This window comes from Molothrus ater, chromosome 12, assembly GCF_012460135.2.
Source record: "Molothrus ater isolate BHLD 08-10-18 breed brown headed cowbird chromosome 12, BPBGC_Mater_1.1, whole genome shotgun sequence".
Lineage (NCBI taxonomy): Eukaryota > Metazoa > Chordata > Aves > Passeriformes > Icteridae > Molothrus > Molothrus ater.
The window spans coordinates 3,203,314-3,212,153 of NC_050489.2; the positions used below are offsets into that span (position 1 = coordinate 3,203,314).

Genomic DNA, 8,840 nt, shown 5'->3' on the forward strand with positions numbered 1-8,840 from the left:
TGTGTGTATAAACACTCCTGGAAAACACTTCCCCATAAAGCCAACAGGAGACAGCCGGGATGTGCAACTGCAGCTGTTCCTGTGTGTCTGTATGTACACACACACACACACCGGGCTGTTGTATTTACACACACACTGGGGTGTTGTATTTGCACACACACACTGGGGTGTTGTATTTACACACACACCGGGCTGTTGTATTTACACACACACATCGGGCTGTTGTATTTACACACACACCGGGGTGTTGTATTTACACACACACCGGGGTGTTGTATTTACACACACCCACTGCACACCCACCACATGTTTGTTATATTTACACACACACGCACACCCACGGGCTGATTGTTGTATTTACACACACACCGCACTGTTTGTTGTATTTACTCACACCCATTGGGGTGTTTGTTGTAGTTACTCACACCCACTGCATAGTTTGCTGTATTTACTCACATCCACCGCACTGTTTGTTATATTTACACACACCCACCGCACACTTTGTTGTATTTACTCACACGCCCCGCGCTGTTTGTTGTAGTTACTCGCACGTCCCGCGCAGTTTCCCCCTCTCCCCGGCTGATCCCGGCCGGTAAAACAGCGCGGGGGACAAAAAGCCGGGCCACCGGCGCAGGCACCGCTGGGATTCGAACCCAGGATCTCCTGTTTACTAGACAGGCGCTTTAACCAACTAAGCCACGGCGCCACGCGTTGAGCGGCCTCTCAGTGCGGTATTAAAGCACTGCAGCGGGGCCGGGCCTGCTCCGGGCCTGCTCTGCCCGCCGGCCCTGCCCCGTGCGGGACCGCGAACCGCGCCCGCCCGCCCTGCCTGTGGCACAGCACTCGCAGAGAGCGGAGGAAAATGCACAAATGTCGGATTTTCAGACATTTATAGGCGAGACTGCCTCCAGAGCTCCAGCCCTGCCTCATCCTGCAGTGCCTCAGCTGGCCGTGGTTTGTGGTGTTATAGATACATATTATAATATTGGCTTTTAGCAAATATTAAAATGGATTTTATAGGTGTGGTGTTAAAGTTACTTTGTTGTAAAGATATCGCTTTTATTTTTGTTGTTAATTAAGCTTAATGAAATAGCTGATATGAGTATGTTTGTGTTAAATGCCTGCTGGGATGAGATAACACCCAACGCACACAGGATGAGCACACCTGGACACATCTGCCAACCATCAGCACTCACCCTCACCCTTTGGCCAGGGTGCACCAAGGCCCAAAACTGGAGGGGATAAAAAAGGAATAAAACCACAACCAAGGAATCTGCATGCTCTAAAAACGCAGACCCAAGGAGGAGCCAGGCTAAACAATTCTTGGAACGTGTAAACTACTTTGGGGAAAAGTTTACTATGCATAAGGGATTATGAATATACAACAGGCTGTTGTAAGGGAAAAGGTATTAAGGGGTATCCCCGAAGCGAGTGCCAAGATGCACCCGTCTGTAATAACCTTTGCTCTGTGGTCCTTGTCTCCCACTGTCCTTCATTAGACTTGTTTAATTCCCCAGGCGAGGGCCGGTGTTTCTCACACCGAAAACCCGGGCCGGGCCGAACCCGCGGCGCTCCGAACCGGGCCGCGCACCGGCTGCAGTTCCAGCAGCGCCGCCAGGGGCGCTGTGGCTGCGGCCGGGCCGTGGCTCCCCCGCGCCTGCAGGGGGCGCTGTGGCTGCGGCAGGGAGGAAGGGACGGGGTTTCCCGTGCCCGGCCGCAGGGGCGGGCGGTGCGTCAGGGGCGGAATGGCGGCGGCACGGCCCCGGCAGGGACAGCGCGGGCAGCGGCCAAGGCTCCGGAGCCGTGCCAGAACTTGCCGGGTGTCGCGTTAAAATGGAGCCAAAAACCCCAAGCAGCAGAGGCAGACAAACAGCAGGGCTGGGCTGCTGCAGACCGGGAGACGATGCCGCCGTGAAGGGATTGGGGTCGGGGTCCCCTTCCCAGCGAGATCGGGGTTGGAAAAGGTTCCGATCCAAGAGCTGCTCTTGCGACAGTAAGAGTAAATAAAGTGAGTAGAATCAGAGCAGGATGAAAACTCCGCGGAGGCAGCGAATCCTCTGGGCAGCAGGACTGGCACCAAAAGCACCCCTGTGCACTCTGATCACAGAGCGAGGAGCTGAGCCCGGCCCCTGAATCCCAGCCTAAATCTCGAGGTGTAGCTGCACTTCCAAAGGAAAGAGCTCAGCCAAGAAAGACACTGCAGTCAGCTGCACTCCTCCTCCTCCCAGCCACATCTTCTGTCTCCCAGGAACCATCATCGCCATCTCTTAGGCAACAAATGGGAGAAAATTCTCTGAGATTAAAAAAAAAAAGAAAGAAAGATAAAAGAAAGAATATTTTAAAAAAAGTAAAAATCCTCATCTTCAACACACAAAGAAATGGGGGAAAATTTTATTGATTTAGAAAATTAAGGAGGTATCTTGTTCAAAAATTAAAATACAGGCGCCTTCAGAATTGTTAGCTTAACTGTGAATAAAACCAAAGGAGAGTTCAGTGTGCAAAGCATGATTTCAGGTTCAGTACTCACAAACCTGTCTGTATTTGTATGTCCCCAAGCCACAGGTACCTTTTCCCCATAGAACTGCTATTTAGTTATTTGAGTTGCCCAACTCAGCTGGCACCATCGGGGCGTGAGCCCAGATTCATCTGGTGGCAGCAGTACAGGAGTCATCTTCACTACAGCATTTAGGTCTGCAGGTGCAAAAGAAAACAGCCACCTACATCACAGTGTAAAAATTCACATGAGACCCTGGGTGAAGAGAAGAGGAGCTGTCCAGAGCAGCAGTGTGAGAGGAATAGCAGATTTGTCTTTCCAAAAAAGCTGTGGTAGATAGCTGTGGTCTGCTGGGAGATAAAACCAGCACTGGGAGATAAAAGAAACAATGGGAAGGATTCCACTGATTGATGAATGGAAAAAGATATTTGCTTTTACAAATAAACTTTAGGTTTGCTGATAAATGAAATTGGACATTGAAAGATGAAAGAAACAATAGGGAAGGAAAACCCCTAAATTCTGTAAGAATTAAAAATTAAAAGGGAGGGTTATACCTTAGAGGGAAATCTTTGGTATCAGGTGTGTCAGGAAGTCTGAACTTCTCAAGTACCTCAGCCAAGAGGGAAAGAGAGAAGGGAAATGTGGCTAGAAATTGGGATAAAAAGGATGCTGAGTTCTCCAAAAATTTGAGAGATGCCCCATGGCCTCTCCCTTTATTCAAATAAAGAAAAAGGACTCCTCTGTCTCCTTTTTGGCCATAAACCTCTGGTGTTTGTGGATTAATTTTCCTAACAAATGGTTTGCAGTAGCACTTATTTCATGTTGTGGAGGGACCAAGAGTTGTCTCTGATCCAGGAATGAAACCAGGGCAGTAAGAAACAGCTCCCCACCACCTCCACTCACACAGGCAAACTGGGCAATCTGATTCTTTCTCTTTATTTATCCAAGTTACAGACGCTGCCTTGTCCTGCTATTGAATCATAAGTATCACCTGCTTCACACATGGTAGTTCCTGTGCTCCTTCAAAGCAGCTGAGAGTATCCATGGAATTTTCCACGTGTGTTACTGCCGTGTGTGCTCTGGGCTGAGGTCCCTTCAGACAGCTCGGTGTTGATAAAGTCCCGTTCAAAAGTCGCTCTCAGGAGCAAAACACAGCAGGAGAAAGCAGGAACGGGCTGGACTCCCAGCAGATTCCCCGCTGCAGCAGCGGCTCCACGGCTCCTGTGCCCTCCAGTCCCGAGGGGGAGAGGAGCCCAGGCCAGCCCCTGCAAAACCTCGCGGTGTCCCTGCCCTTCCCAGGGAAAATCCCGGAGCTACAGGAGTGCAGCTGCATCCATACCCCACCGTAGCCACTTCTTTTGTCTCACAATAACCGGTCATTATCGTTTCTTAGCGACAAATGGGACAAAATTCTCTGAGAGAAGGAAAAAGAAAGGAAAAATCCTAATCTCCAACACACAAATTCCCCTTCAACGTCTGTTTTATGTCCTTCCCTCTGGTTTTTCATCAATTCCTCATTCTCAGTCACAAATACAAGCTCTTGTCTTCAAATGCAAAGCTCTGTGATTTATTCTCAGATACTCTTCTCTCTTCTGCCTTACCTCTGATGCCAGCCTTTGTCACTGTTACATTTTCAAAATTGATGGGGTTCCCTTTGCTGTCCTTCATGTTCTGAAGCATTCATCTATAAATAACTGGAAATCTGTCTCATAATAGAAAATCCCACTGATGCCTTGGGGTGGCTACCTAGAGCAGAGGCTAGACAGAGTTAAAAGAATAAAGTAGGTACTTATTAGAGTTCAAAGAATAAAGTACGTATTTATTGAAGGCCTTTGTCAGGAAAATTAATCCACAAACACCAGAGGTTTGTGTTCAAAAAGGAGACAGAGGAGTCCTTTTTACTTTATTCAAATAAAGGGAGAGGCCATGGGGCATTCTCCTGGGATCTCTCAGATTTTAGGAGGATGCAGCCTCCTTTTTATCCAAATTTTCTGGCCACATTTTCCTCTTTCCCCATTTGCTGGGGTACTTGACAAAGGTACACCTTTGTCTTTTCCTTGTGTCAATTGGTGGATTTCCTTATGGAATTTATGTAAATTATATATATATATATATATATATATAATTATGTAAATTATTGTTGGTAAAGACAAATCTCCCTCATTCCATCTCTCATTCCATTTATCAATCAGAGGAATCCTTCCCATTGTTTATCTGGCAGTATCCAGTTCTATTTACCAGCAGACCCAGGGTTTGTTTGTCAAGACAAGTCCCTCATTCCTTCCACCTTCAGCAGATACACCTTGGGCAGTGCAAAAGCCTTGGAGACCACACCCAAAATGGGCCATGGTCATGAGCTTCTCACACAGAGAGAAGTTTGGTCTATTTGCATCTCAGAGGTTTATTGTCCAATTATAGTTTCAGGTAATGAAGTCACATTCCCCTGTTTCTTCCCCCCACTTCACTTATATTTATACCTTTCAGGCCTGAGGCTGTGTTGGTGACCTTGGTTCTCAGTCCTGGAAGGATTGTTTAGTCTGACCAAATGTGAAGAGAGCTTAATGACACTTGCATGGAGCTCAGAGTTATGCACTAATGCAGTGCAGGATCTGAAAAAACAGAAAAGCTGAAACTTAAGGCATCACCACTTAAACATCATTTTGTTTTGATACAGCAGCAATGCACAGACTGCTGAAGTGCTGAGATGATGGCCCATAATGAATTCCTGGCTCATTTATCATGGAATCATTTTGGCTGGAAAAGACCTCTAAGGTGATGAAGTTCAAGCTGCTGCCAGGTCCACCACTAAACCTCATCCCTGAGTGCCACATTTACAGTCCCTCCCTTTAGACCCCTCTGGGGATGGTGACACCAGCACTGCCCTGGCTAGCCTGTTACAATGCTTGACAAGTCTTTGCATGAAGAACTTTTTTCAAATATCCAAATTTAGCCTCCAGTGGGGAAACCTGAGGCCGTGGTTCTTCTCCATCACCTTCTATCTACTCACCCTGTTACCCACAAGTGATTAATTGAAATGATTTCAGGAAAAGGGTTTATTTTCTTTTTCACAATCTTCCTGTTGTGTCTGTGGGACACTCAAAACATAATCAGTCCTAACCCATAAAGAAAGCTTTGAAGTACAGCATCAAAAGAAGCATGGACAGCAGGTCAAGGAAGGTGCTCCTGGCCCTCTCCTCTGCTCTGGTGAGATCCCAGCTGCAGCACTGCCTCCAGCTCTGGGCTCCTCAGCACAGGAAAGGCAGGAAGCCGCTGGATCAGGGCCACAGGAGGCCACCAGGATGATCAGAGGGCTGGGGCAGCTCTGTTTTGTGGAAAGACTGAGATAACTGGGATTGTTCAGCCTGGAGAAGAGAAACTTTGGGGTGACCCAAAGCCTGGAGAAGAGAAGCTTTGGGGTGACCCAAAGCCTGGAGAAGAGAAGCTTTGGGGTGACCCAAATCCTGGAGAAGAGAAGCTTTGGGGTGACCCAAAGCCTGGAGAAGAGAAATTTTGGGGTGACCCAAAGCCTGGAGAAGAGAAGCTTTGGGGTGACCCAATTGTGCCTTTCCAGTAGCTGAAGGGAGCTTGCAAGAAAGATGGAGACTATTGACAAGGAGAAGGGAAAATGGCTTCAGGCTAAAAGAGAGTAGGTTTAGGTTGGTATTAGGAGGAGCTTCTCTGCTCTGAGTGTGGTGAGGGGGCCCAGAGAAGCTGTGGGTGCTGCATCCCTGAAAGTGTCCAAGGCCAGGCTGGACAGGATTTGGAGCAGCCTGGGATAGTGGAAGGTTCCCTGCCCATGGCAGATGTTGGAACTGGATGATCTTTAAGGCTCCTTGCAACCCAAACAATTCTGTTTCTATGAAGTTCTTTAGTAAAACAAATAAAAATACGAATCAAAGTTTGCAGATGGATTATGGTGCCCTCCTGACTGTGAGCATCCACCACAAAAAGCCATGAGGACTGCTGACATGCAGAGTGACTCCCATTTCAGAGTATCACAGGATCAGTCATACCTTCACCTAGGTAAACCATCTTCCATTTCCATGATTAACCTAATTTCTGCAATCAGATTTTTGTTTGTGTAAGTACAAAGACATTTTAGAATCAGTCAGAAAGTAGGCAACATAAACTCCCTTCATGATGTGTTCTTTCATTTGTCTTCAATATGAGAATAAAATCTTGTATCTCTGACTGTAACTGCCCTTTTTGACACCAAGATCCAGAGCTGCTCCCTCACAAGGGCTTTCACTGGAAGGAGCTATCCTGCTAACTTGGCAGCCCTTGATAACAGACAAAACTTGAAAGTAAATTTATTTTTCACTTTTTCACTTATTTTCTCAGTGTGTGTCAATGTACTGACACCAAAATGATTAGGAATGTCTCTAAGATCAAAGAAAAAAAAGATCAAAGCTGCTGTGTGTTCTTGTTCTATTGAATCAAAAGAGTCTTGCAGTCAAAACTGCCCTTCCAGACTTACCCAGTCTTTGTGTGCTGCATGCACTATTAATCTTTGTTTTCCCAAAGATATGTGCACTGTCAGTTCCCAGAGATACTGTTTGTTGTCAAGAACTTCAAATGCTTTCTCAGTACAGCCAATCATTTGGTATCTACTCTTTCAAAGGGAAAAAAAGAGAATGCCAGAGTGAAAATTGTCAGGGCTGGCCTAGTCCCCCATGATCCAAATCCACCATACTCTCCTGAATTCTGTTTGCTTCAGCTGTTGCTCTAGGGGAGGAAATCAGGCTTTTTTAACTATATTTTACATAATCTTGCATATACATTGCTGTCAGGAAGTTCCCACTACTCAGGGAAATACTTTTAGATAGATTCTGAAAAAGAAGTATTGCTCAACAAGTGTTAAAGAAAACTTCCTTAAAAATAAAAATTAGAGAAAAATTAGAGAGAGAAAAATTCTTAAACAGAAGTTAGACACTTCAGACAAGTGGCACATTATACTCTTTTCAGCAAAAAGAAGATTCAAGGATCTATCATACTTTTAAAAAATTAATGTATTATTTTCTTATTTTGTGGTCTTGATTTCAGTTTACTTATACATAAGAGAGCTGAATAGCATTTTGCTGAAGATAGAAAAATAAAAGTTCCAGTTCTGAGTTCTGACAAAGCAGGAAAGTTTGGAACTGTCAATCTGACAGTTGTTCAACTGTACACATCATTACTAACACACTGAGACACTTATTTTTATATCTTCAATCTACAATATCTGCTTACAGTTTATTTACTCATCAGTTAAAGATGTGACTTTTGCCTTCTCCCTTTCCTGGTTTCTTGGAGCTAGCCATCCACAGCTCTTGGCCAACACAATGCTGCTAAGCTGAACCTTGTCTGGGCTTTTTGTGCTTCTTGGGCCTTTTCAGTATGCCTGGAAAAGCTTCTGGTTATGGTAGAAACCTGGCACTGCTCAGCAGGAAATCAACATTGTAGATACTTCATTAAATTATTTCATCTGAATTAATTGGACATTAATGCACTACTGCTCATTAGCCATTCTTAGACTGAGTCATGGCTGTTTGATGTATGCAGATCTCAGTGCTGCAGTGTGCTCTGCACAGACTGAGTCCCTTGCACAGCACTCAGGGGTTCACAGAAGCTGAGTTTATTCCACGAGGGGGAGTGTGAAAGCAGGAACCACAGGAGAAAGGATCCTGAGTTCCACTTGACAGCAAAGTTCACACCCTGGATACCACCTCAGAGCAGATTTACTGCATCTGGTTGAGAGGAAAAAATGCTGATGGGCGGGGACTGTGGTTTTGTTTTTATGGATATTTGTTTTCAAACTCTTCTTCCTCTCAAAAAACAAAATCTTGAAATCTCATGAAGTCTCTCAAGACTTTCAAACACTTGTTTCCTTGATTCTGGCCCATCAAAATGAGCACATCGAGCTCTTAGGCCACATGTTCAGGCCAAGACTTACAAATATACTGAAAAGTTTTTTCTTCACTCATTTGGGAGTTTGCTCATGGCTGTCAAGTGTGTGTTTGTGTGAACAGAACCACCAAACACCAGCTGCCACAAGCATTAACCCCATACAAAGTGTCAGAGAGCTTTCCATCCCTGGGCTGCCAGCAGAGCCCTGAACCCACAGCTCCTGCCAGGGCTCCAGGCTGCCCCACAGCTGCTCCCCACCACCTCACTATTATTTCATGGCTCATATTTAATTTATTCTACATTATTCTAAACTATTTCTATTATGTCAACTGCAGAGAAAAAGTAGCATTAAGAGTTTTCTTTGTAACTACATAAAATGAGGCAGTTTATAATCACACATAATCTTTTAGCTCATTAGCTGTGATAATCTATGTGAAATGAACTGTGCAGGGTCAGGCTT

General features: G+C 45.5%; 1 non-coding gene across 1 annotated transcript; it reads right to left on the minus strand.

Moving 5' to 3' along the window:
* Nucleotides 1–632: 632 nt before the first annotated feature.
* Nucleotides 633–706, minus strand: TRNAT-AGU (transfer RNA threonine (anticodon AGU)). The gene has a single exon. It is a non-coding gene; the product is annotated as a tRNA-Thr (tRNA).
* Nucleotides 707–8,840: the final 8,134 nt, after the last annotated feature.